The sequence below is a fragment of the Pseudoliparis swirei genome, chromosome 6 (assembly GCF_029220125.1).
Source record: "Pseudoliparis swirei isolate HS2019 ecotype Mariana Trench chromosome 6, NWPU_hadal_v1, whole genome shotgun sequence".
In the NCBI taxonomy this organism is placed as follows: domain Eukaryota; kingdom Metazoa; phylum Chordata; class Actinopteri; order Perciformes; family Liparidae; genus Pseudoliparis; species Pseudoliparis swirei.
The window spans coordinates 27,971,464-27,995,745 of NC_079393.1; the positions used below are offsets into that span (position 1 = coordinate 27,971,464).

The 24,282-nt window shown below is 47.2% G+C and overlaps 1 protein-coding gene across 1 annotated transcript in view; it reads left to right on the top strand.

Moving 5' to 3' along the window:
• The first annotated feature begins 9,061 nt into the window (after positions 1-9,061).
• The window catches only part of ndrg4 (NDRG family member 4), a 32,190-nt gene continuing 16,969 nt past the window's right edge, over positions 9,062-24,282 (top strand). The window contains exon 1 of the mRNA XM_056416013.1: positions 9,062-9,196. The gene's annotated coding sequence lies outside the window, so the exon portion shown is untranslated. The remainder of the gene's footprint in view (positions 9,197-24,282) is intronic.

The following is a 24,282-nucleotide window of genomic DNA, read 5'->3' on the forward strand; positions in this document are numbered from 1 at the left end:
GACTCCATGTAATCTTTTCAAGAGGCATACAACTGGCAAAGTCTTATTTGAAGTTTCTGGCTATTCCCAATTTCACGTCACATCGCTGCCTGACGGGAAGAGTTCCTGACGGACTCCAAAGGTCTGACGGAGACTCGACCCCTCGTGGTTCAGCGGCTGCTTTGTGGTCCGGTGTGTCGGCGTAGGGGGCGGGACATGAGGCCAGCAAGGGTTTAATGAATCTGAGTGTTTGATGAGGTACACATGAACACAAACATGTGGATCCAGTTCACGAGCCCCGGAGCCGTTTGCCTCCTGGCAGAACCAGCAGGCCGCTTTCATTGAGCGGATAGATTTATGTGCGGAGGGCATTAGCCTAGCGTAGCATGTGATGACCCCGTAGCTCCTAGCGGAAGTGTTAAAGGTCACTGGGGATAACTTATCGACCGTAACTATTGATCCTGATATGGGATTGTCCTGACAGAGGGAGGCGTACACACGAAGACATCAGGAACTTAGTAGGTTGCATTTCTGTCAGGGAAGGGGGAGGAGCCTCAGCGCCGCACTAAGAGTCCAAAGGAGCGTACCGTGACTTTAAATGTTCAAATCAACGTGACGCCAGGTGGAACGGCGTGAATCAATCTGTGCCGTTGGGTATGATCAGCATTTATTACAACCAGTAAGCTCAACGCTAACGTTAGCTCGGTGTCATCGCGCGGATGATTTCCGGTTCATAACGTTAGCACACGTGTCATCAGTCGCTCTCCTGTGACCGCAGGACCCCAATGCATGATGGGAAACGCCTGGCAGTCACTGAGTTAAGCTGAAAGAGAACATGAGGGCCTCGTCCTTCTCGCTGTGGAGCTCGTGTTGTAACCTAGAAGACTACGAGCAGACAGGCACTAGGACCCAGGGGCTCAGAGGCTTCTTCTGAGCGGCGCCGGAAGGCGGGTCAGAAGAACCACAGCAATGATTCTCAGGATTACGCAACAGTCACATAGAATGTGAGCGTCGGTGTCTGAAGCCCCGCCCACAGGGAAGAACTGTGAGCCGCGTGAGCTCCGGGGGCATCGGACCCTTCCCGACTCGGGTCAGATCTACGGCCGTCCAGCCCGCGGGCGCCGGGAGGCCGACGAGCTGACACTGACGCTGCCTCTGGCCTTTGCCTCTGGCGCCGGAGGTTTGTTGGGGAACCATTTGTGTGCATGATGGAATGCCGAGAGGAGCCCGAGGCCATCGCTCCCTGCCCCTCCCCCGCTCCTTGCCCCTCCCCCTTTCCTTGCCCCTCCCCCACTCTGTGTCCTCCATTGTTGACCTTTGTGTTCCACTTGGTTTGACTGTCGTCACGTATTTATTTATTTATTTATTTATTTGTATGCGTGTTACTCGCATAACTCAAAAAGTATTAAACCGAAACGCATGAAATTTGGTGGGGTGATTGGTTATTATCCGGGGACCATTTGATTAGATTTTGGGATCAATCGGGTCAAAGGTCAAGGTCAAGGTCATGAAAAGGTCAACATCTTCTTTTTACCATAGCGCGGTCAATTTGTATCCAATTGGCATGCAACTAATGCCAACATGTTCATAATTCAATGCCCAATCTTGTGATATGCAAAGGTATGCGCTCTACCGAGTGCCCGTTCTAGATTTCAGGCTGTTTTTGAGCGAGTCATGATTAAACATGGTCTGATGCCAGAGAGCTTGGAATGAGACATAAAAAAAAGAAGCCAAACTCGAGGCTTCATAACGTCCACAAACCGATGAGTCATGAAAACTACGCCCACTTCTTGCAGTCTACGGTAAAGACCTGTGGAGCTAACGATAGCACAGCACCAACTAGCGCTAGCCTTCTATGCTACGCTAGCACCTGAAGGTACACTGAATGTCTTCACACATAATGGTTCTCAAATAGTTCTTTAATAGTGAGATAAATAATAAAAAGTACAAATAAAGCAAAGACAGACATGAGTAGAACATATATAGTACATTAATTTCACAGCTATTCTTTTGTAACGGTTGTGAATAGGAATAAGTGTTTAAGGGGGGGGGGGGGGGTGCTAGTGACAGTGACTTTTCTTTGCTCCGTCCCGATGCGCGCAGACCGGCATCGGAACTCTGCGGCGACCGCGATCGACATATTGAGCACCCCTGCATTAAAACATTAAAGAGCCGAGAGTTTTTTTCAGCGTGAGAAATACGATGTGTGGCGGGAGTGCGTGAGTTAAGACCGAAATGCGTGAGTCTCACGCTCAATGCGTGAGACTTGAGAGCCCTGCATTGCTCACCAGCATCGGAGCTCTGCTGCGCGAGCCGAGAGAAGAGTTGTTGACGGGGGGGGGGGGGGGGGGGCAAGTGACTTTTCTTCGTCCCGATGCGCGCACACGCCGGCATCCGAGCTCTGCGGCGCGAGAGACGGAGCTCTGAGTCGTGTTAACGCGACACTAGAGACAGAATGACACGCTGCTGGAGAGACGACCAACAACAGACGGATTGGAAGCTCATTCTGCGCATGCGTTACATGCGGTAAAAAACAACAACTAGTTAATCCTGTAATTTAATTAACTGAGTTAACGCGTTATTTTTCACAGCACTAATATATATATATATATATATATACTATGTCCTGGTATCGGTGCTCCAAAACAAAAGGAGGGACATTGAGCTGTGTTCTCTTGTCCTCTTTAATCATCCTTCCTTATCTTATCTTTTGAATCCAATTAAATGTTCTCCTCTCCGAAAAATTGCCCTGCCCTTTGTGCTCATGCTCCAAAAAGAGGAAGAAGAAGGAAGAACATTAGAAAGAGGTGAGGGCTCACAGAGATGACTGGACTGGATGTCAAGAGAGCAGAAAGAGAGACGAGGAAAGAGAAGAGAAAGGGAGGGGAGCGCTGAAGCCATGAGGTGTGAGGATGAGCTGTCGCTGAAGCAACGCCCCCCCCCCCCCCATGTTGCCAGGGCCGGAGGAAGGAGAGCAACACTCTGGAGGCCTCGCTTCATATCTGTGGCCACCGATGTGTTTAAACTGAGACGCATCTAATAGTATGTTTTACTTACTTTTAAAGGTTTTTATTACTTACTTTTAATAGTATGTATAACTTACTTTTAAAGGTTTTTATTACTTACTTTTAATGGACTGTGGCTTCGCATTCTGTGTATTTTGTGTTCTTTTTACCACCTCTACTGTTGTAGTGCGTCTTATCCTGTACCTTTGGTTATTGTTTTATGTTTGTTATGTTTATGTTTATTATTGTTTTATGTTTGTTATTGTTTTGTTCATTATTGTTTTATGTTTATTATTGTTTTATGTTTGTTATTGTTTTATGTTTATTATTGTTTTATATTTGTTATTGTTTTATGTTTATTATTGTTTTATGTTTGTTATTGTTTTATGGTTATTATTGTTTTATGTTTGTTATTGTTTTATGTTTATTATTGTTTTATGTTTGTTATTGTTTTATGTTTGTTATTGTTTATCAAGGGGCTACAGATGCAAAGGAGCTGAAGCTACAATCTGGTCCAGAGCATCACATGGTGGAATATGTTTTAACTGCTCATGGTCCTTTTTAAATAAAGATAATAAGAACAATAAACATACAATTGAATGAACTCAGTGGTCACTAGTAGTTAATCAACATGATGACATCGTGACATTTGAACTGGGCGTGTGCAGCAGGTTCCTGTCAGGAGACACAACACACAGTCGAACTCGACTGGGATGCAACAGCTTCGTATGCAGAGGAAATGCAACGATACATTTCTACACACTAGTGGGGGAAAACATGGACGATTTAATTCAATTCAGTTTATTTGATGAAGCCCAATATCACAAATTAAGAATTTGCCTCAGAGGACTTTACAATCTGTACACAGAGACATCCCTGATGACCAGCAGGGCGAGGCAGGAGGATTCAGACCCGCCATGAGCCCATGAGACGTGACGTCTCAAAGACCCTGGGGAGGAAGCAGAGGGAGGGGGCAGTGACGCCCCCCCCCCCCCCCCCCTTCAGTCCAGACTCTGGTGGTGGTGACGAAAGGAGGTGCTGCCTGGAGGTGACTTGGGGGGCAGGAGGGTCGCCTTCAGGTTCGAGCTGAACGACAACTGACAGCAGAGTAGAGAACTCCTCTAAGGTTTGACCAACGATCTGATTGGCTTAGAGACATCGTGCCACATCTAATCAGATCAGCTGATAGCGTTATCACTCTGTGCATCACCCGCCGTGGAAAGAGAGTCTTCCTTCCTGGACCACCGCTTCGAGGGATGAGAGGTCAGAGGAAAGGAAACATGGCTCCATGTTTCCTTTCCTCTGACCTCTCAGTCGCGTGATCATCTGAGACCCAACTGAACGAGCTTCATGACATCTTGTCCTGATGTAGCAAAGACACCTCGACACAGAACACATGCATCGGTATTTAATGAACTCTTGAGAAGGCAACACTGATACATGTAAGACCGTTCAGAGAGCTCATGTTGAGGTCATCCCCATCATCTGGCTCACTGAACAAGACGCGTTTAACAAGTTTACACATCTCCTCCTTCTGAAAAACTAAAAACATCAAGTAGACCTTTTCGTTGACCACCTTTTCACGCCCGGCGCCGTGTTGGTGCTCGTGGTCCTGGCCAGCGAGCCGCTTCCTCCTCTGGTCTCCGTTTACTCATCAGCGCCTCAACTTTCTCCAACAAGCGATGCGACTTTGTAATCCTGGAGATTATAGATCATGGTCCTAGAAGAGAGGAATCCCAGAGACGACAGGGATAACCTCCCCCGCTGATATGGAACCAGACCTGGGGGTGACTCGTGTTCCTGGACCGCCAGCGCATCGCCATGGAAACCCTTCAGGTCGGGTTCCTCTTCTGCATTTAGGAACACATGTTTGACTTTTAACAACACCAGATTGGTGATGGACCATCATATCTTAAGGAGCTTGTAGTACCATATTACCCCACTAGAGAGCTTGTAGTAACACATTACCCCACTAGAGAGCTTGTAGTACCACATTACCCCACTAGAGAGCTTGTAGTACCACATTACCCCACTAGAGAGCTTGTAGTACCACATTACCCCACTAGAGGGCTTGTAGTACCATGTTACCCCACTAGAGAGCTTGTAGTACCATATTACCCCACTAGAGAGCTTGTAGTACCACATTACCCCACTAGAGGGCTTGTAGTACCATGTTACCCCACTAGAGAGCTTGTAGTACCATGTTACCCACTAGAGAGCTTGTAGTACCATGTTACCCCACTAGAGCTTGTAGTACCATGTTACCCCACTAGAGAGCTTGTAGTACCATGTTACCCCACTAGAGAGCTTGTAGTACCATGTTACCCCACTAGAGAGCTTGTAGTAACACATTACCCCACTAGAGATCTTGTAGTACCACATTACCCCACTAGAGAGCTTGTAGTACCATATTACCCCACTAGAGAGCTTGTAGTACCATGTTACCCCACTAGAGAGCTTATAGTACCATTACCCCACTAGAGAGCTTGTAGTACCATATTACCCCACTAGAGAGCTTGTAGTACCATGTTACCCCACTAGAGAGCTTGTAGTACCATGTTACCCCACTAGAGAGCTTGTAGTACCATGTTACACCACTAGAGAGCTTGTAGTACCATGTTACCCCACTAGAGAGCTTGTAGTACCATGTTACCCCACTAGAGAGCCTGTAGTACCATATTACCCCACTAGAGAGCTTGTAGTACCATATTACCCCACTAGAGAGCTTGTAGTACCATGTTACACCACTAGAGAGCTTGTAGTACCATATTACCCCACTAGAGAGCTTGTAGTACCATGTTACCCCACTAGAGAGCTTGTAGTACCATATTACCCCATTAGAGAGCTTGTAGTACCATATTACCCCACTAGAGCTTGTAGTACCATGTTACCCCACTAGAGAGCTTGTAGTACCATGTTACCCCACTAGAGAGCTTGTAGTACCATGTTACACCACTAGAGAGCTTGTAGTACCATGTTACCCCACTAGAGAGCTTGTAGTACCATGTTACCCCACTAGAGAGCTTGTAGTACCATGTTGCCCCACTAGAGAGCTTGTAGTACCATATTACCCCACTAGAGAGCTTGTAGTACCATGTTACCCCATTAGAGAGCTTGTAGTACCATATTACCCCACTAGAGAGCTTGTAGTACCATGTTACACCACTAGAGAGCTTGTAGTACCATGTTACACCACTAGAGAGCTTGTAGTACCATATTACCCCACTAGAGAGCTTGTAGTACCATGTTACACCACTAGAGAGCTTGTAGTACCATATTACCCCACTAGAGAGCTTGTAGTACCATGTTACCCCACTAGAGGGCTTTTAGTAACTCTCTCCTCTCCTCTCTCCTTATGGACGCTTAGGATACACTGAGCTCCTCTCTCCTCTCCTCTCTCCTTATGGACGCTTAGGATACACTGAGCACCTCTCTCCTCTCCTCTCTCCTAATGGACGCTTAGGATACACTGAGCACCTCTCTCCTCTCCTCCCTCCTTATGAACGCTTAGGATACACTGAGCTCCTCTCACCTCTCCTCTCTCCTTATGGACGTGTAGGATACACTGAGCTCCTCTCACCTCTCCTCTCTCCTTATGGACGTTTAGGATACACTGAGCACCTCTCTCCTCTCCTCTCTCCTTATAGACGTTTAGGATACACTGAGCACCTCTCTCCTCTCCTCTCTCCTTATGGATGTTTAGGATACACTGAGCTCCTCTCTCCTCTCTTCTCTCCTTATGAACGCTTAGGATACACTGAGCTCCTCTCACCTCTCCTCTCTCCTTATGGACGTTTAGGATACACTGAGCTCCTCTCTCCTCTCCTCTCTCCTTATGGACGTTTAGGATACACTGAGCTCCTCTCACCTCTCCTGTCTCCTTATGGACGCTTAGGATACACTGAGCACCTCTCTCCTCTCTCCTTATGGACGCTTAGGATACACTGAGCACCTCTCTCCTCTCCTCTCTCCTTATGGACGCTTAGGATACACTGAGCTCCTCTCTCCTCTCTTCTCTCCTTATGAACGCTTAGGATACACTGAGCTCCTCTCACCTCTCCTCTCTCCTTATGGACGCTTAGGATACACTGAGCACCTCTCTCCTCTCCTCTCTCCTTATGGACGCTTAGGATACACTGAGCTCCTCTCTCCTCTCTTCTCTCCTTATGAACGCTTAGGATACACTGAGCTCCTCTCTCCTCTCCTCTCTCCATATGGACACTTAGGATACACTGAGCTCCTCTCTCCTCTCCTCTCTCCTTATGGACGCTTAGGATACACTGAGCTCCTCTCTCCTCCTCTCTCCTTATGGACGCTTAGGATACACTGAGAACCTCTCTCCTCTCCTCTCTCCTTATGGACGCTTAGGATACACTGAGCTCCTCTCTCCTCTCTTCTCACCTTATGGACCTTTAGGATACACTGAGCTCCTCTCTCCTCTCCCCTTATGGACGCTTAGGATATACTGAGCTCCTCTCTCCTCTCCTCTCTCCTTATGGACGTTTAGGATACACTGAGCTCCTCTCTCTCCTCTCTCCTTATGGACGCTTAGGATACACTGAGCTCCTCTCTCCTCTCCTCTCTCCTTATGGACGTTTAGGATACACTGAGCACCTCTCTCCTCTCCTCTCTCCTTATGGACGCTTAGGATACACTGAGCTCCTCTCTCCTCTTCTCTCTCTCCTTATAGGATGAATGTACATCTCTCCATCACACATTACTAACTCTGCTTCCTCCCTGGAGTCTTTGTGACTTCACGTCTCATGGGGTCCATTGGACCTGCCCGGTGGTCCGGCCTCCTGCCTCCTGCCCAGTGGTCCGGCCTCCTGCCTCCTGCCCGGTGGTCCGGCCTCCTGCCCGGTGGTCCAGCCTCCTGCCTCCTGCCCAGTGGTCCGGCCTCCTGCCCGGTGGTCCGGCCTCCTGCCTCCTGCCCGGTGGTCCTGCCTCCTGCCCGGTGGTCCTGCCTCCTGCCCAGTGGTCCTGCCTCCTGCCTCCTGCCCGGTGGTCCTGCCTCCTGCCCAGTGGTCCTGCCTCCTGCCTCCTGCCCAGTGGTCCGGCCTCCTGCCCGGTGGAGGATGTGTTGATCCACATGCTGCCTGTGCCCTGAGCTCCGGGCTGCAGCCTCTCCTCTGATCTGGAGACACGTCGGGTTCCTCCCGCTGGGTTCTTCCTCTGCTCATCTCAAACGTGTTTCTGATCCCTCAAAAGCAAATATAAAAAACACAACACGTTTCCCTCTAAACATGGATGGCCGGGTCGTCGTGTGGCAGAGGAACGTCGTCTTCAGGAGAAGAACCCTCAAACATCTGGAGGGACGACGCGTTGGAGGGTTCGTAGGAGAACGTCTGTAACACACACCCACACGACGTCATGCTGTGTGTCCGTGTTCCCATGATGCACCAGTCGCCCAAACACGGCTCCATTGACGTCAACGAAGCCCCCTGATTGGCTGTCAACAGACAACAATACGCTTACACTCCAAAACTAAGAGGAACTGTTGTTGTGCAGGGAGTTAACTCTGTGAGTGTGTGTGAGTGTATCTGTGTGTGTGAGTGTGTGTGTGAGAGTGTGTCTGTGTGTGTGAGAGTGTGTCTGTGTGTGTGTGTCTGTGTGTGTGTATCTGTGTGTGTGTGAGTGTGTGTGTGTGAGTGTATCTGTGTGTGTGAGAGTGTGTGTGTGAGTGTATCTGTGTGTGTGTGAGTGTGTCTGTGTGTGTGAGTGTGTGTGTGTGTGTGTGTGTGAATGTGTGTGTACGTGTGTGTATGTGTGTGAGAGTGTATGTATATGTGTTTGTGTGTGTGTATGCACACACACACACACACACATCTCTTTCTCAACTAGACTCCAGTCTTTCCCCTTTTCTCTCTCCCTCCCTCCCTCCCTCTCCCTCCCTCTCTCCCTCTTCCTCTCTCCCTCCCTCACTCTCTCCCTCTCTCTCTCTCCCTCCCTCCATCCCTCTCTCTCGTTCACTTCCCGGTGCATCATTGGTGAAGCCACGTGCACTCTGTTTATCATCGGCAAAGGGGAGGGAGGTAGAGACAGAGAGAGACAGAGACCCTCTCTCTCATTTCATTTATTAGACACACACACACACACTCACACACACCACACACACACACAGCGACGTTCCCGATCCCAATCCTCAGCAGCTTGAGGACAAGAGGAGAAGAGAAGAGCTCGACCGGCTGGACCAGATCTCACCTCCTCCTCAGGTACCGTCGGCTCCGTCTGCGGCAGCAGTGACTTGTTGTCTGGGAATGTGTGTGAAACTGTGTTTGTACCCCCCCCCGACCCCCCCCTTCCCTCCAACAAAATCAAGGCTAGACAACTCTTGACACGAGCAGAATATTTGTTTTCCTTTTTGAAGAGGACGATGAAATGAGGACGAGTGTGTGTGTGTGTGTGTGTGTGTGTGTGTGTGTGTGTGTGTGTGTGTGTAGCCCTGCTGCTTTGTGCTCTATACTTTACTTCAACCCCCGCCTCCTCCCCATCCCACACACACACACACACACACACACACACGTCGGCAGGTTGCGTTTATCGTCCCCGCAGAAAAACAAAGTGCGCCATTTACGCTGCAGCCGCTGCCTTTGAACACACCTCAGGAGTCCGGGAGCTTCTCTGACGGTGAAGGTTGTTGGTGTCACTCTGAGGGGGCGTGTCCGTGGAATAGTCCTGCAGCTGGACCGACGGTCCGACAGTCGATTGGATTTGGAGCTAAATTAAGACGAGAACAAGTCGAACTTCACAGGGTTCAGGGTTTAAGTCCTTTTGGGGATTTGTAACTTATTGTAACTCCGACTTTGATAAGTTCTGTCAGAGGGTCAAACCAGAACGAGACCGTCAGCAGGAACATTTCGGGCTGTTGTTTTGCATCCCACAGCGACGCGCTGGGTGTCCTTTATTATTTAGTTCCATGTCGTCATTCTGGGGCCAATTCACAAGGAGCTGCGCTTCCCGACCTGCCCCTGAACGCCTCACTAGAGTCAACACGGCCGGAAGGCTCTGCAGTTCTGTCTTTTTGAGGGGAAAATACTCTGATTTGTTCATATAAAAACCTTATTGTCATAATTTCTTTGCTAGTTTTTATTTAATCTCCTCCTCAAAATAACTTTTCCTGACAAAACTTCCATCCGCATCCCAGAATAACCGATGTGAGTGCAGCCCCTTGATGAGTCTCAGCTACCAGCTGCTCTCTGGTAATCACTGCACTGGAACTGCTGGGAGATTTTTGTGAATCGGATTGTTATTCCAATGAGGATCATTTGCATTTAAAGGGGGTCATATTTATGCGCCTTCATCATTTGACCTCATTTAAATATGTGCAAATAGCACAGGAGTGGAGAGACGCTATTTGATTTAGAAGCATCTGCATTTTCTGTGTGCTGCAGGTTGAGTGTCTCACGCCCTCTCTTATGTTTTAACGGCTTAAAACGTATTGGTTTTTATTTATTTTATTTTCATCAGCACACGAAGCAGCCGCTGGAGCCGAGCTCGTGTTGCCTTCGGGAGCGGGTCGGTTTCTCTGCGTTTATAAAGAGATTTACAAAGAGCTGCTGTTGTTCCTAGAGTTACCGCTCCGGCCCACATGTGGAGACGAGAGTTGGGAGTTTTTGACAGCAGTAGCTTCACCGCCGATGTTAGTCAACACCGGAATGAACTGGGCCAGTGAGAGACAGCTAAAGCTAGCTAAATCCCCATACGTCTATCAGGGCTAACCTTAGCAAGGTAGGCTAACTAGCTAGTTAGCTAATATCCACTTCCCTGACTGATGTTAACAGACAGCTAGCGCTACCTACAGTTGGTAGCTAACGGCATGTGAGCTTGTTGAACATGATCGCAAATGCAATTGACGTAATTTTTCCATATTAAAGTTAAGTTCAGTTCATTCAGTATATTTTCTTTAAAATCAGCTTGTGGGCCAAAAATATTCAAAGAATGTTCAAAAAACATAACCTGTAATATGTTTAATGTTTGATTTTTGGATATCCTATATTTCCTACAATTAAAAAATATGAACAACAAAAATGTGATAAAAGAGAGAAAGCACCACCTCATACCTCTGAAAGTAAAGGTTGCCCGGGGGCAGTGTGCGAGAAAGAACTCTAAATAAATACTTTCACTTCCCTGACGGCCGTTAACAGACAGACCGCCGTTAGCTACCAACAGCTGGTAGCTAACGGCGTGTGAGCTTGTTGAACATGATCGCAAATGCAATTGATGTAACTTTTCCATATTAAAGTTAAGTTTTGTTTATTCAGAATATTTCCCTTAAAATCAGCTTGTGAAGAATGTTTAAAAACATAACCTGTAATATGTTTAATGTTTGATTTTTGGATAACCTTTATTTTCCGTTAGCTACCAACAGCTGGTAGCTAACGGCGTGTGAGCTTGTTGAACATGGAGGGATCAGGGTGATCAGTGTAGATATCTCTACCATTGCTGCGTACATTCACCTCGGGTGTTGGTTGTCGTAGCCGCGATGACGTCACACCGGAGTGGGCGGCGCAACACGTTGGAACACTTAGCGCGGTTTGCTCCAGCCGGGTTAGCTATTATTAGCATTACCGGTTGATAACGGCACATTGCGGATGTATTTTGAGCATATAAACAACACAACTGATAGCTGTTGGACAGTCCTGTTCGGAACACAGTGCTAATGAGCAGCGTAGCACCACTGGAGCGTCTACAGAGTGCTGAGTCATGCGTCAAACAGCTCCAGAGCTTTCTGAGCGTCTCTCGTCTGCAGACCTCCTGTCAACACCTCCCAGCCACTGGCATGGTCAACAATGAAGGCTGGCACTGCAAGTGGGCCAGAGAAGGAGAAGCAGTGTCGTCATCACCGTGTCCTGCATGCTGATTTGATTTCCTCTTTGCTCGATGCTCTGCTCTCATTGGGAAATGGGCCGACGGTATTATTCATGTGATACAGTCCGTGTTGTGGCACTTGTTTCTGGCCACCGTAACAGTCAATGAATGCAGCGTTCAAAGAGCTCACACTGGATGTGTGATTGTAATATCTGATAACTAGATGAGCATCAATCACCCTTGTCTTCTGTTAAATGTTAACCTTCACATCTCCACAGGGTCCGTTCATCGTCTCTGCCTCCGAGTGGTACCTCCCGTCTGCTCCGTAGTTTCATTGCATGGAGCCTCCTGACATAACTCTGTGAATCGTGTTACTGCTCCTGCAGCTGCAGTGCACCAGCGCCGCCCAGTCGCCTGTCTCTGTGTGACTGTGTGCCCACTCTGTCGATGGGGCCTGGATTGTTGTGGAACTTCCCTCCCAAGGCCGGCTGCACGGTTCCTCAGAGCCTCCTGCAGACCATGTACTTAGGACCCCGAAGCCGTTGATGAATGCACACTTATATTGTCTTGAATATTTCATTAATAACTCGTTAAAGGACTTAAATGCTCATTTTATATTCAATTCAATTCAGTTTATTTGGATAGCCCATTTTCACAAATTATAAATGTGTCTCAGAGTGCTTTACAATCTGTACACATAGACATCCCTGACCTTTGACCTTTGACCTCACATCGGATCAGGAACAACTCCCAAACAACCCTTCAGGGGAAAAGGTCAGACCCCTTGAGGAGAGAACAGAGGAGGATCCCTCTCCAGGATGGACAGGTGTCATAGATGTCATGTGACCAGAAGGAATCATCACACTAATTAAAACACAGGAACAACACAATAAATATATATATTTAAAGTCTCCCGTACCCTCTGGAGTGCCTTTACGGACCATCAGGGCGAACGTGCCAACATTTGAGAACCAGCGCTCTCGTTGTTAACACAGACAAGTCATCCATCTGACAGATATCTATTTAGAAATCCTTTGTAAATCGTGACAGACTGGAACAGATACCGGGAGCGAAGCCAGACGGTTCCCTCCACAGCTGTTGGGGGGGGGGGGGACCTATTCCAGGTGACACTCTGTGCAGTGAGCAGCTCGTCCCTCTTTACTGTTGGATACACACCAGAACTGAGAGTGACAACTTTAAATCAGCTTTGCCAAACCTTTAAGCTTTAAGGTTTTTGCGTAATTCGCTTCATTCGCGCCTTAGAGGGGGCGGGGCTTAGCGGGGGCGGGGCTCATCTCCGTGGCTTTACTCTGTGGAAACAGTTATCATCTCCCTCATCAACCATGAAGAACTAACCAGTAGTTCTGCTTCATACTCGTTGAGGACATCACACACATGTCTGAACATGTAACGCCTCGTGTTTGGGTTCATTACATTAATATCATATATATATATATATATATATATATATTTATTCATGACATCACCCGTAGGCTCACAGCTCGGTGACCTTCCCCTCTAGTCTGAATGTCTCTTCAGCTCCACTAGAGCAGTTAGATTCACCACCGGAGGAGCAGCTCGACGCTGATTGGCTCTAGCATCTCACCGTCGTGGGAATTTTTCGCCAAAGTTGAAATATTTCAACACAAATTCTTCGTGCCGCGTAATTCGCGTCATTCACGTCTGTACGGTGACTTTGATCTATTTGAGCGAACAGTTCTCAACCCTTCTGGTGTGAACGCAGCTTTAGACACGTTGACGTCGAACGCTCAGTAATTCATAATGATGACAGTTTGTTTGGCGCTCTATCACAATGTGAAAATCCCCACTTTGAATAGCAGTAGAAGCGCGAGCATAAATACCAACGAATGTGTTACAGCATGTCAGACGAGTGTTTGCTTCAACCAGCAGCCAATGAATGCCCTGCACCTGTTATAGGATGTACAATGACCATGTTACACTCTTACATATTATATCTGCTTATATAGAAACAGGAAAGTATTCAAGCCTTGAAACAAAACAATAAATAAAAAGTCTGCCAGCATTCATACATGACCGCACCTCTTAACATGTGACCATACGAGGCCATATGAAAGCTGAGCCATCGCCATGACAACTGAGCAAACTGCAGCCACCGATGGCGTTGAAAGCTACACACACACAACAGAGCCAGTGAGGAGATTTTTCAGTAATTTATCAATTTTGAGAAAAAGGATTCCCAATAACGATGCTGATCTGAAATTATTTTTATGCTCAAATGCTGAGTCCCACGTTTCCTCGTAGGCCCGACATCCAACCCGTTGCCAAGGCGACACAGCGTTGTCCCCCGAGCGTTGAACCAACACCTCCTGGAGCGCTCTAGTTCTCAGGTCCTCAACCACAACAAAGGTTTTGGGGATGTGTCGGTAAATTGCCGCCTCGTTGGTTAACATGACTGTAACCTAAAGGAAAAGGAGAATAACAGCATGTGCTTTCCTCACACACACACACACACACACACACACACACACACACACAATGGGTGTGTGTTATCTATTAGTGTCGCCCGTCACCTTTTGAAATGCCAGCCTGTGTGGTGGTCTGAACTGCATGTTCCGCCCGTCTCTGCATGGGCAGGAAGTCACGTTCTGGTTATGGAGCGTCACCGTGGTCCCAGCATAGGTCGAGTGGTGTACCTGTGGTTCAGGGGCTCACCTGAGTAAACGTTCATTTGCGTGTCAGAACAGACAAATGGACTGTGAGTTGCAGAGGTACGTGTCCGAGTGGAGAGCGTCACTAAGTTAGCGTTGCTGCCGACACATCGGCTATTGGACGTCTCTGCAGTGATGGTGGAGGATGTCTCTACAGATGCAGCGCGGCACACACGACGTCCCATGTGGACGTCCTCAAGACGTTAGCAAGTGACGCTGTTTATTCGTTAGCAAACGGTATGCACTCTGCTGCCATGGGAAGAGATTGGAAACGTGGCTGAAGACAGATTGGTACTGATGTAAATCTCTCTGACTGCGTTGATAAGTGGGATATTTGTACAGAACAAAATGAGTAGCCTGGAAAGGATCATCATACATCAACCCAAAAACAAGGCTTTGTGTTTCTGTACATCTGCTCGCATTCCCCCTCGGGGTTTGAGATATGAAGATGGGAAGAAAACTCAAATCGGATTCAACTAAATTCAAATCAGCAGGTTCATGACAGGAGGCATCAGAGCCAGCCAGGTCCAATGGACCCTCTGAGACGTGAAGTCACAAGGACTCTGGAGAGGAAGCAGAGTTAGTAATGTGTGATGGAGAGATGTAAACTCATCCATAAGGAGAGAGGAGAGGAGAGAGGAGCTCAGTGTATCCTAAATGTCCATAAGGAGAGAGAAGAGGAGAGAGGAGCTCAGTGTATCCTCAGCATCCATAAGGAGAGAGGAGAGGAGAGAGGAGCTCAGTGTATCCTAAACGTCCATAAGGAGAGAGGAGAGAGGAGCTCAGTGTATCCTAAACGTCCATAAGGAGAGAGGAGGAGAGAGGAGCTCAGTGTATCCTAAACGTCCATAAGGAGAGAGGAGAGGAGAGAGGAGCTCAGTGTATCCTAAGCGTCCATAAGGAGAGAGGAGAGGAGAGAGGAGCTCAGTGTATCCTAAGCGTCCATAAGGAGAGAGGAGAGAGAGAGGAGCTCAGTGTATCCTAAACGTCCATAAGGAGAGAGGAGAGGAGAGAGGAGCTCAGTGTATCCTAAACGTCCATAAGGAGAGAGGAGAGGAGAGAGGAGCTCAGTGTATCCTAAACGTCCATAAGGAGAGAGGAGAGAGGAGCTCAGTGTATCCTAAACGTCCATAAGGAGAGAGGAGAGGAGAGGAGCTCAGTGTATCCTAAACGTCCATAAGGAGAGAGGAGAGGAGAGAGGAGCTCAGTGTATCCTAAACGTCCATAAGGAGAGAGGAGAGGAGAGGAGCTCAGTGTATCCTAAACGTCCATAAGGAGAGAGGAGAGAGGAGCTCAGTGTATCCTAAACGTCCATAAGGAGAGAGGAGAGAGAGAGGAGCTCAGTGTATCCTAAACGTCCATAAGGAGAGAGGAGAGGAGAGCTCAGTGTATCCTAAACGTCCATAAGGAGAGAGGAGAGGAGAGAGGAGCTCAGTGTATCCTAAACGTCCATAAGGAGAGGAGAGGAGCTCAGTGTATCCTAAACGTCCATAATGAGAGAGGAGAGGAGAGGAGCTCAGTGTATCCTAAGCGTCCATAAGGAGAGAGGAGAGGAGAGAGGAGCTCAGTGTATCCTAAGCGTCCATAAGGAGAGAGGAGAGAGGAGCTCAGTGTATCCTAAACGTCCATAAGGAGAGAGGAGAGGAGAGAGGAGCTCAGTGTATCCTAGAGGAGAGAGGAGCTCAGTGTATCCTCCTTAAGGAGAGAGCTCAGTGTATCCTCAGCGTCCTTAAGGAGAGAGGAGAGAGGAGCTCAGTGTATCCTCAGCGTCCCCCAGCTCCTCTCAGCCTCTAGCACAGGGATTCCCAAAGTGTGGTGCAAAATGTAATGGCGGTCTAATGGTGTAATAATTAATATTAAACATTCTCAGGGCTCTCAAGTGTCACGTATTGAGCGTGAGACTTAGTGGCTAAAAGCCCCGGATGTTTTTTAATTAGAAAGATTTTGGTTAACACCTCCAGGTCGCACGTGACGGCATTCACCCAAAACAGCGGAGTCAGACTGGCAGCAGGCACGTAACAGCAAGCTGCTGTTGAGCGCCGACACATCCGCGCACACAGGTGAGCACACTCACTAGAAAACTAAAAAGAAAAGTGTGGGGGATTGGGGGTGCGTGAACCCGGTCGGGATGTAGAAGGGGGTGCGTGGCCTAAAAAGTCTGGGAACCCCTGCTCTAGCAGCCTCTCCAGGTCTGGAGGTTAGCGATAGCGATTGTCTCAACATTCTCGTGACATGTCGGTTCTAGAAGTCGTACAGAATCACAATGAGTGTCGTGAATGGAACCACCTGAGCAGAGAGAAACCCCGCGTGTGGTCCACGGCTCCGGTGACCGTGGCCGTACGGGGTGGTTCAGATGGTTCAGGTGGTTCAGATGGTTCACATCTGATTGGCAGTGTTTGGGATTTCTGCATTCTGGTGAAAGGAATTCCACGTGATCCGTCGTACGATGGGTGGTGGGGCCAATGGCCACCTCCCAAATTCCTACTCCTTATTCCTTCTATTTCTGGCGCCCTTGCTCAGACCTCGGCCAAACTGTTTATCAGTGATAGGCTAAACTGCTTCTTAGACCCGCCTCTTCTGGGCCAGAAGGATTCGTCCCCAGCTGAGACACGAGCCATGCAGCCAGGAGAGGACGTGCAGGACAAGCATGTTTTTGCGAAGATATCCTATTTAAAAAATATTAATGGGTATATTTCATACCTCCAAAACACAAATATGGACAATTTGTACAATTTATGAATACAATTTGTTTATTTATAATAATCTTTGTAGAGTGGGAGCCTCGAACAAGCGCTCTCCGCTGCACTGCCGCGGAAATCTCTCTAGCTAACGTGACAACGTGACTTCAAACAGCCTCACCTCGACACGTGGCTTTTATAATCGCGTTGATTTCACAACGCTTCCACATATTACCCTGACGATGGTTTTGTGCCAACAGCCTGGTTTCCCGTCAATGACCAAATAAAGTCACGTGAAAAAACAATGTATATTCATGTAATACAGGTTCATTAAGATTTCTATGGAGCTCTATTCCATAGTTCCTGTCTGAGGTCGGCTCAGCCCCTCGACACGCCGTGGGCCCCGGTCCACCGCCCTGCGTCTCTGCAGACTGAACCCGTTCCCCCTCGGCTCGCTCCACCGAGCTTCTGCTCCTCGACATCCGGCTCCTCTTTGGTTCCGGGAGGAGTCCGGCAGCGCTCCGCCCCCCCGGTGTGCCGCTGGTGGCCACACGCTGTCCGTCCGTCTGCCCTGCTGGCATCGACCTGCGGACCTCACGGACACGCCCACCGACAGGGACCTCGGCTGCTCCGCTGACGCTGGTGGACTGAGCCGCTCAGCCGAACCAAACCAATATCTGCTGTGTGAATGTTATTGAATAATGCTGCGTTCAACCTAAAGGCGTAAAGCGGGAGTTTACTCAACTATTTGTGCTTTATTTACGTCTTTCACTTCATTCGCACCTTAGAGGGGGCGGGCCATGAAGAAATAACCACTAAGATTTAAAAATGTCAAATAAGGGCACAATATTTCTCCAATACAAAATATAGAAATAGGCCAGCAAAATAAAAGTATGTAAAAAAAAAATTTCAGTTCAATAAACTGTACAACATTGTTATTACTACATGCACAATGATATATAGTGAGGAAGAAGAAATAACGTTTTTACCTGGGACTTTTATTTGTGTTGATTTTGGCGGTCCCTGAGGACAAAGGGTGTTCAGGAGCCCCCCTGAAGGCGTCTGATGGATGATATGCTGGACCTGTATCCAACCCCATCGACAGGTTCACTTCCATTTCATTCAACTGTTTTCCAATACATTTCCTAAAAAGATGATTTGAGAGTCTTTCTGTGCGATCACGTGACCTCCATCAGCACTGGCAGCTCGTGTTGTTGTGTTGTTGTGTTGTTGTGTTGTTGTGCTCACTTGTCCAGTTTTTCTGCACTTGACTCCATCTTCTGACAGATCATGATTGAAAGCTCTGAGACAGCGGAGAGACGTTCTCTCTCCTTCTTTTAACAAGATCGAGATCGAACGGGGTTTCATTGTCTATATTTAGTTTAGAGTCCGAGGCTGCATCTGGAAATCTGCTCCCTTGATCTGGGATCTTCAATTGGTCTCAAATTGAATTTCAAGTATCATGAAAGAGGTCTTTAAAGCTCCCACAGATGTGTCCTTTAGAAAGCGGACACGACTCCAAGTTAAAGGACGAAGACGGCTGGAGATACCGAGCTGCTCACCTCCTCCCCGCTGGAAGCCATCTGGGCAGAAAGCAGTTGTGTACAATAAGTCCACGTGGAACACAAAGCTGCTGTTCCCACTGCTGGTGAGGCAGACTTCATGGACACGCGTTCTACAGACGCACAGCGTTCATCTGGCAAAGAAGCTGCTGAGTCCGGAGCTGATCGCTGGTATTTAATACTTAATCCTACACTCCGACGTAGATATATACAGGACTGTCTCAGAAAATTAGAATATTGTGATAAAGTTCTTTATTTTCTGTAATGCAATTAAAAAAACAAAAATGTCATGCATTCTGGATTCATTACAAATCAACTGAAATATTGCAAGCCTTTTATTCTTTTAATATTGCTGATTATGGCTTACAGCTTAAGAAAACTCAAATATCCTATCTCTAAATATTAGAATATCATGAAAAAGTATACTAGTAGGGTATTAAACAAATCACTTGAATCGTCTAATTAACTCGAAACACCTGGAAACACATTTTCAAATGTTTGATTTTGTTTTGCTGTTATAAATCTTTTTTTTAACTTGGTCTGAGGAAATATTCAAATTTTATGAGATAGGATTTTAGAGTTTTCTTAAGCTGTGCCATAATCAGTATAAAAGAATAAAAGGCTTGCAATATTTCAGTTGATTTGTAATGAATCCAGAATGCATGACATTTTTGTTTTTTTAATTGCATTACAGAAAATAAAGAACTTTATCACAATATTCTAATTTTCTGAGACAGTCCTGTATATATCTCCGCTCTGGGTATAGCCACGCTGAAGATTCCTAGAGGCGTTCAGGGGCTATAAATAAGTCGTACGTCTTTCTGAAAATGGTGCAGAGCTGAGCTTCTGACTGATTTACACGTACAGACATGTGCAGTGAGTTCAGAAGCATTGAGGACGGAAAGACATCAGATAGATGATGGATAGAAATCAATTTCACGCTTTATATATATATACAGGACTGTCTCAGAAAATTAGAATATTGTGATGAAGTTCTTTATTTTCTATAATGCAATTAAAAAAACAAAAATGTCATGCATTCTGGATTCATTACAAATCAACTGAAATATTGCAAGCCTTTTATTCTTTTAATATTGCTGATTATGGCTTACAGCTTAAGAAAACTCAAATATCCTATCTCTAAATATTAGAATATCATGAAAAAGTATACTAGTAGGGTATTAAACAAATCACTTGAATTGTCTAATAAACTCGAAACACCTGCAAGGGTTTCTGAGCCTTGACAAACACTCAGCTGTTATAAATCTTTTTTTTTACTTGGTCTGAGGAAATATTAAAATTTTATGAGATAGGATTTTAGAGTTTTCTTAAGCTGTAAGCCATAATCAGCAATATTAAAAGAATAAAAGGCTTGCAATATTTCAGTTGATTTGTAATGAATCCAGAATGCATGACATTTTTGTTTTTTTAATTGCATTACAGAAAATAAAGAACTTTATCACAATATTCTAATTTTCTGAGACAGTCCTGTATATATATAGGACAGACTGAGGGGCAAGTGGTCTGGGAGCCGGTTCTGGTGGACATCCAGAGATGCGTGGCCTCTCTAGAGGTCTAGAGGACTGTCAAAGAGGTTGGGGACATTAGCCAAACCCCATAAGAACCATTGATATCACAGTTATCGGCCATACCTAACAATTGGATCTACTTGAACCCAAACTACAATCTTTTCCATAACCTAACCATGTTGTTACCGATGAACATGGACAGTGTTTGCAAGTGGAAACCAACACTGAACCTTCGACTGTTAGAGGAGGACCACGCTGCACCATTTGAAGAGTTTGCATCAGGCTGTTCGTTTTAACCTCAGACTCAGAGGATCACCAACGATTATTCAATGTTTCAGTGGATAAGTGAACATATGTTGACCTGCCGGTGGCACCGGATGCATGAGGACAACCAAAGTCAGGGTAATACATGCTCTTAGCCCCATGAATGGCCAAATCAAATCCCCAGTTGCTCCGCGGTCTTCCCTGCAGTCCACTGCTAACGAAGGATGGGTCACAAGGCAGAGAAGAATTTACCCAAAGGGATCAATACAAATGTAGATTTCTTTTTTTCTTTCTTTAATAATATCATTTCATGGCAATGTGTCCGATAGTTGTTGATATAATTCGTCCCACTGACAAAACAACACTATCATGCATACGTCCGTGCTGCTAGCATGACTAGCAGGATATATACGGTAACATAACCGCTGTGCTTTGACACTTAAAGGGCCAGCGAGTCGGATTTGATGCCATCTAGTGGTGCGGTTGTTGATTGCACCCATCTGACGACCCGCTCACCCCTCCATTTCCAAGACTAGCTGAGACCTACATGGGCCTTCAAGTACTATGACGCTAACTGAGCCAACATGTACGGCTCGCTTTAAGCTAACGAAAACACAACTCTTAGTTCCAGGTGATTACACATTGATGGGAACATAGTTATTCATATTATATTCCATTCCTGCCATTCATTAGCAAACCAAAAATCCTGCACACTGGCCCTTTAACGATAGTAGAGTATGTTTTTTTTCTCTTTGTGAAAAACTAGCCGTCGTTGAAATCCAGCTTCAAACCTGCAGTTGACTTCACAGCGTTTGAGCAGAGTCGTAACCGTGTGACCTTTCCGTCTTATTTGCCCCCTCTGCCCCCCCCCCGCCCCCCCCCAGACGGGCCTGTCCCAGTTTCCAGGCATCGATCGGGTGCATTCGGACGCTTCCCCTCCACGCGGCTGTGCTATTGATTTCCTGTCCGACGGGACTCTGCGAGCCTCTTTCCTGTCCCTGCATCCAACAGTGACTCCAAACCGCCAGCAGTCATCCGGATGCACCGGCCTTTACTTTATGTCTGCGAGCAGGACTTCAATGGAGGACATATACGGTATATGGTGTATATATGGAATGAAAGGGGAGAACATGATGTGTTTGTGTCGTCTCAGAGAGATGACATCCTCTCAAGCATGAGCATCAGAGTGTTTTCACCCCCACGCCGGTGGAGCAGGACTCAAGAGCAAACTTCGAGATGAGGTAGTCGGATTCAAAAGACAAGGTCTTTACTCGGCTAACATTTAGAGACGAATTGACCCAAAACAAGAGGTTTACCAAGACTAGATACACCGGGGACCGAGGCACAGGAGGAAACTATCAGGAACCGGGCGGACCATCACAGGGACAGGAAGTGCAGGGAAACAGAGGACACGAGAGACAGGGACTTCAAAATAAGACACAAAAACTCTGGATCTCGACACTGATGCTGAAGCGTCACGATACCTTCAGTTTGTCAGTAATAAGCAAAGATGATAAAAACGGAGTCTCACAACCCGATGTGAACTGGAGGAGGAAAATAAAACAAAGAGAAGAGGTTGCCATGGTGAACAAAGGAGGACAGTATGGAGGGCAATCATTCCAGTTCTCTAATCTAATACAGCGACAACGCAACGCTGGTGTTCACACAGCGGTGCTCTTTGGCCAGGAGGACACGGGATTGTTGTGAACGTGACAATGCCAAGCCGACGGTAACACAGGAGATGTGTGATCTTGACACGTCGCCTCTTAAGATGGTGGGGAAATAACCGAAGCAGTGGGGAGAAGGAGACTCAGTGGGACTGGGCTTGGTTGTCATAGCAACCCCTTTCTGGGCAGAGCGAAAAGAAAGAAGTGAAGGAGTGAGAGAAGAAGCAAAGGGGACAGGTCTATTTTGTTCTCCTCAACAAACTGCAGTGAACACTTTTTTACCCCCCCAAACTAGAAAAAAAGAACCACTTGTTCCGGGAGAAAAGGCTCTTCTTTTCTTCTGGCAGTGTTCCATCATGAACATCGAAAACAAGCCAGTAAATAACTTCTCACCCACTGGCCACAGTTGGGATGAAGAGAGGCCTTGAAGGCCGGCCCTCCACCGTGGAGAAAGGACTGTACATGATCGATAGAGGATGTAAAGAACATGCCTAACCAGAGAGGCGTCAGCTCGACACCAGCTGCTGCATTGTGACGACCCCTTCTCGTCTGGGGGATAAGTGGGCGGGGTGAACACGACAAAACAAAGGTTCTATGAAGTGGGAGAGGTTGGGACAGTTGTGGTTGTGCCAAACTAAAGAAATCAAGATAACAAAGCTAGGCTTGGCTAACTACCTCTAGGAAACAAACCAAATGGCTTCACATGCTTCTCGAACAAAGTTCTTATGAAAACGATACAGAGGGAGGACCAACCAATAGTGTAATGTTTCTAGACCCAAAGTACCTACGTGAGTGCACAAATGTACCCCAAGTATACCTACTGTCCTCAACCTCCCACCACAAACCTGCACACCTCGCAGAGTCAACACTGACACGTAACATGCATGAACACAACCCACGAGTGGCCGACCCCCCTCTCAACACCTGGCAAAACACACTTCATTCAAACTCCAGAACAAGTGTTTGGAAGTATGCAGGCAATGGGATGAGAGTCGTTGTGGAAGATACGTTGTACAATCTTGCCAAACCCCAACAATTAAACTCACCAAGCTACTGCAAGTTCCATGAACAGTTAGCCGTTAGCCAAACACAGGTCCGAACCACTCAAAGCAAACAGACTGTGTTTCAGTGCACACAGCAGCACTTGGGGGTTGGGCGACGCACTCAGTTGGGCGACTCACTCAGTTGGGCAATGCACTAAGTGTGGGGGTTGGGCGATGAACTTAGATGGACATGGCACTTAGATGGGCGTGGCACTCAGCTTGGGGGTTGGGCGATGCACTCTGGGTTATCACTTTCGGCCCCTAGAGGCCGGGGTGCGGTTAATAGTCGTGAGTGAGGAGTCAGCAGGCAATGAAATGCCTGTTTTTGTTAACGTTTTTAAGAATGCAAGATTAGCTTTGGACAGACAAGGAGGTGCTGACACTGATGGACACACATCCAACAGATCGCACGATCTATGTTGGATGGTCTTTGTGAACTGGGTATCCATGGTGTGACCAGGTCGACATGAAGCAATGTGCACAGTTGAACACTTGTTGCCTCAACATAAGCTCAACCATTATGGCTGTGGTTAATACAAATGTGAATATGAATTGTGGATCTGTGACTCAACACAAAGTCTCCTGTGTGGACGTCACCACCAGAACCTCCCAACCCGGAGGTTACGCCTCGCTAGATATCCGTCACATCATTTCCTGCATTAAAGCCACATATTGGCACTGGGCCTAAACCCTCAGTTGCAGAGTCAGCCAGTGGGCTGAAACCATTCCCCTTCTCACCACTATCCTCACACCTCCACGTCGTCAGTGGGCGGCTGTGTCTCAGTGCTAGAGTAAGTCGTCCTTCAGTCAGAGGATCGCCGACTCGGCTAGTCCACATCGATGTGACCTGGGGCAAGACGATGAACCCCAAATGTCTCACAGTGGCCTGTCCGTCAATGAGTAGAAATGGCACTTTGCGTGGTCGTCCATTGAGTCCGTTTACCTCCGCTGACATCTCCAGATTGTGTTGCATCATTGCCCTAGAGCAGGGGTCAGGAACCTTTTTGACTGGGAGAGCCATACAAGCCAAATAGTTCTAAATATATTTCATTGAGAG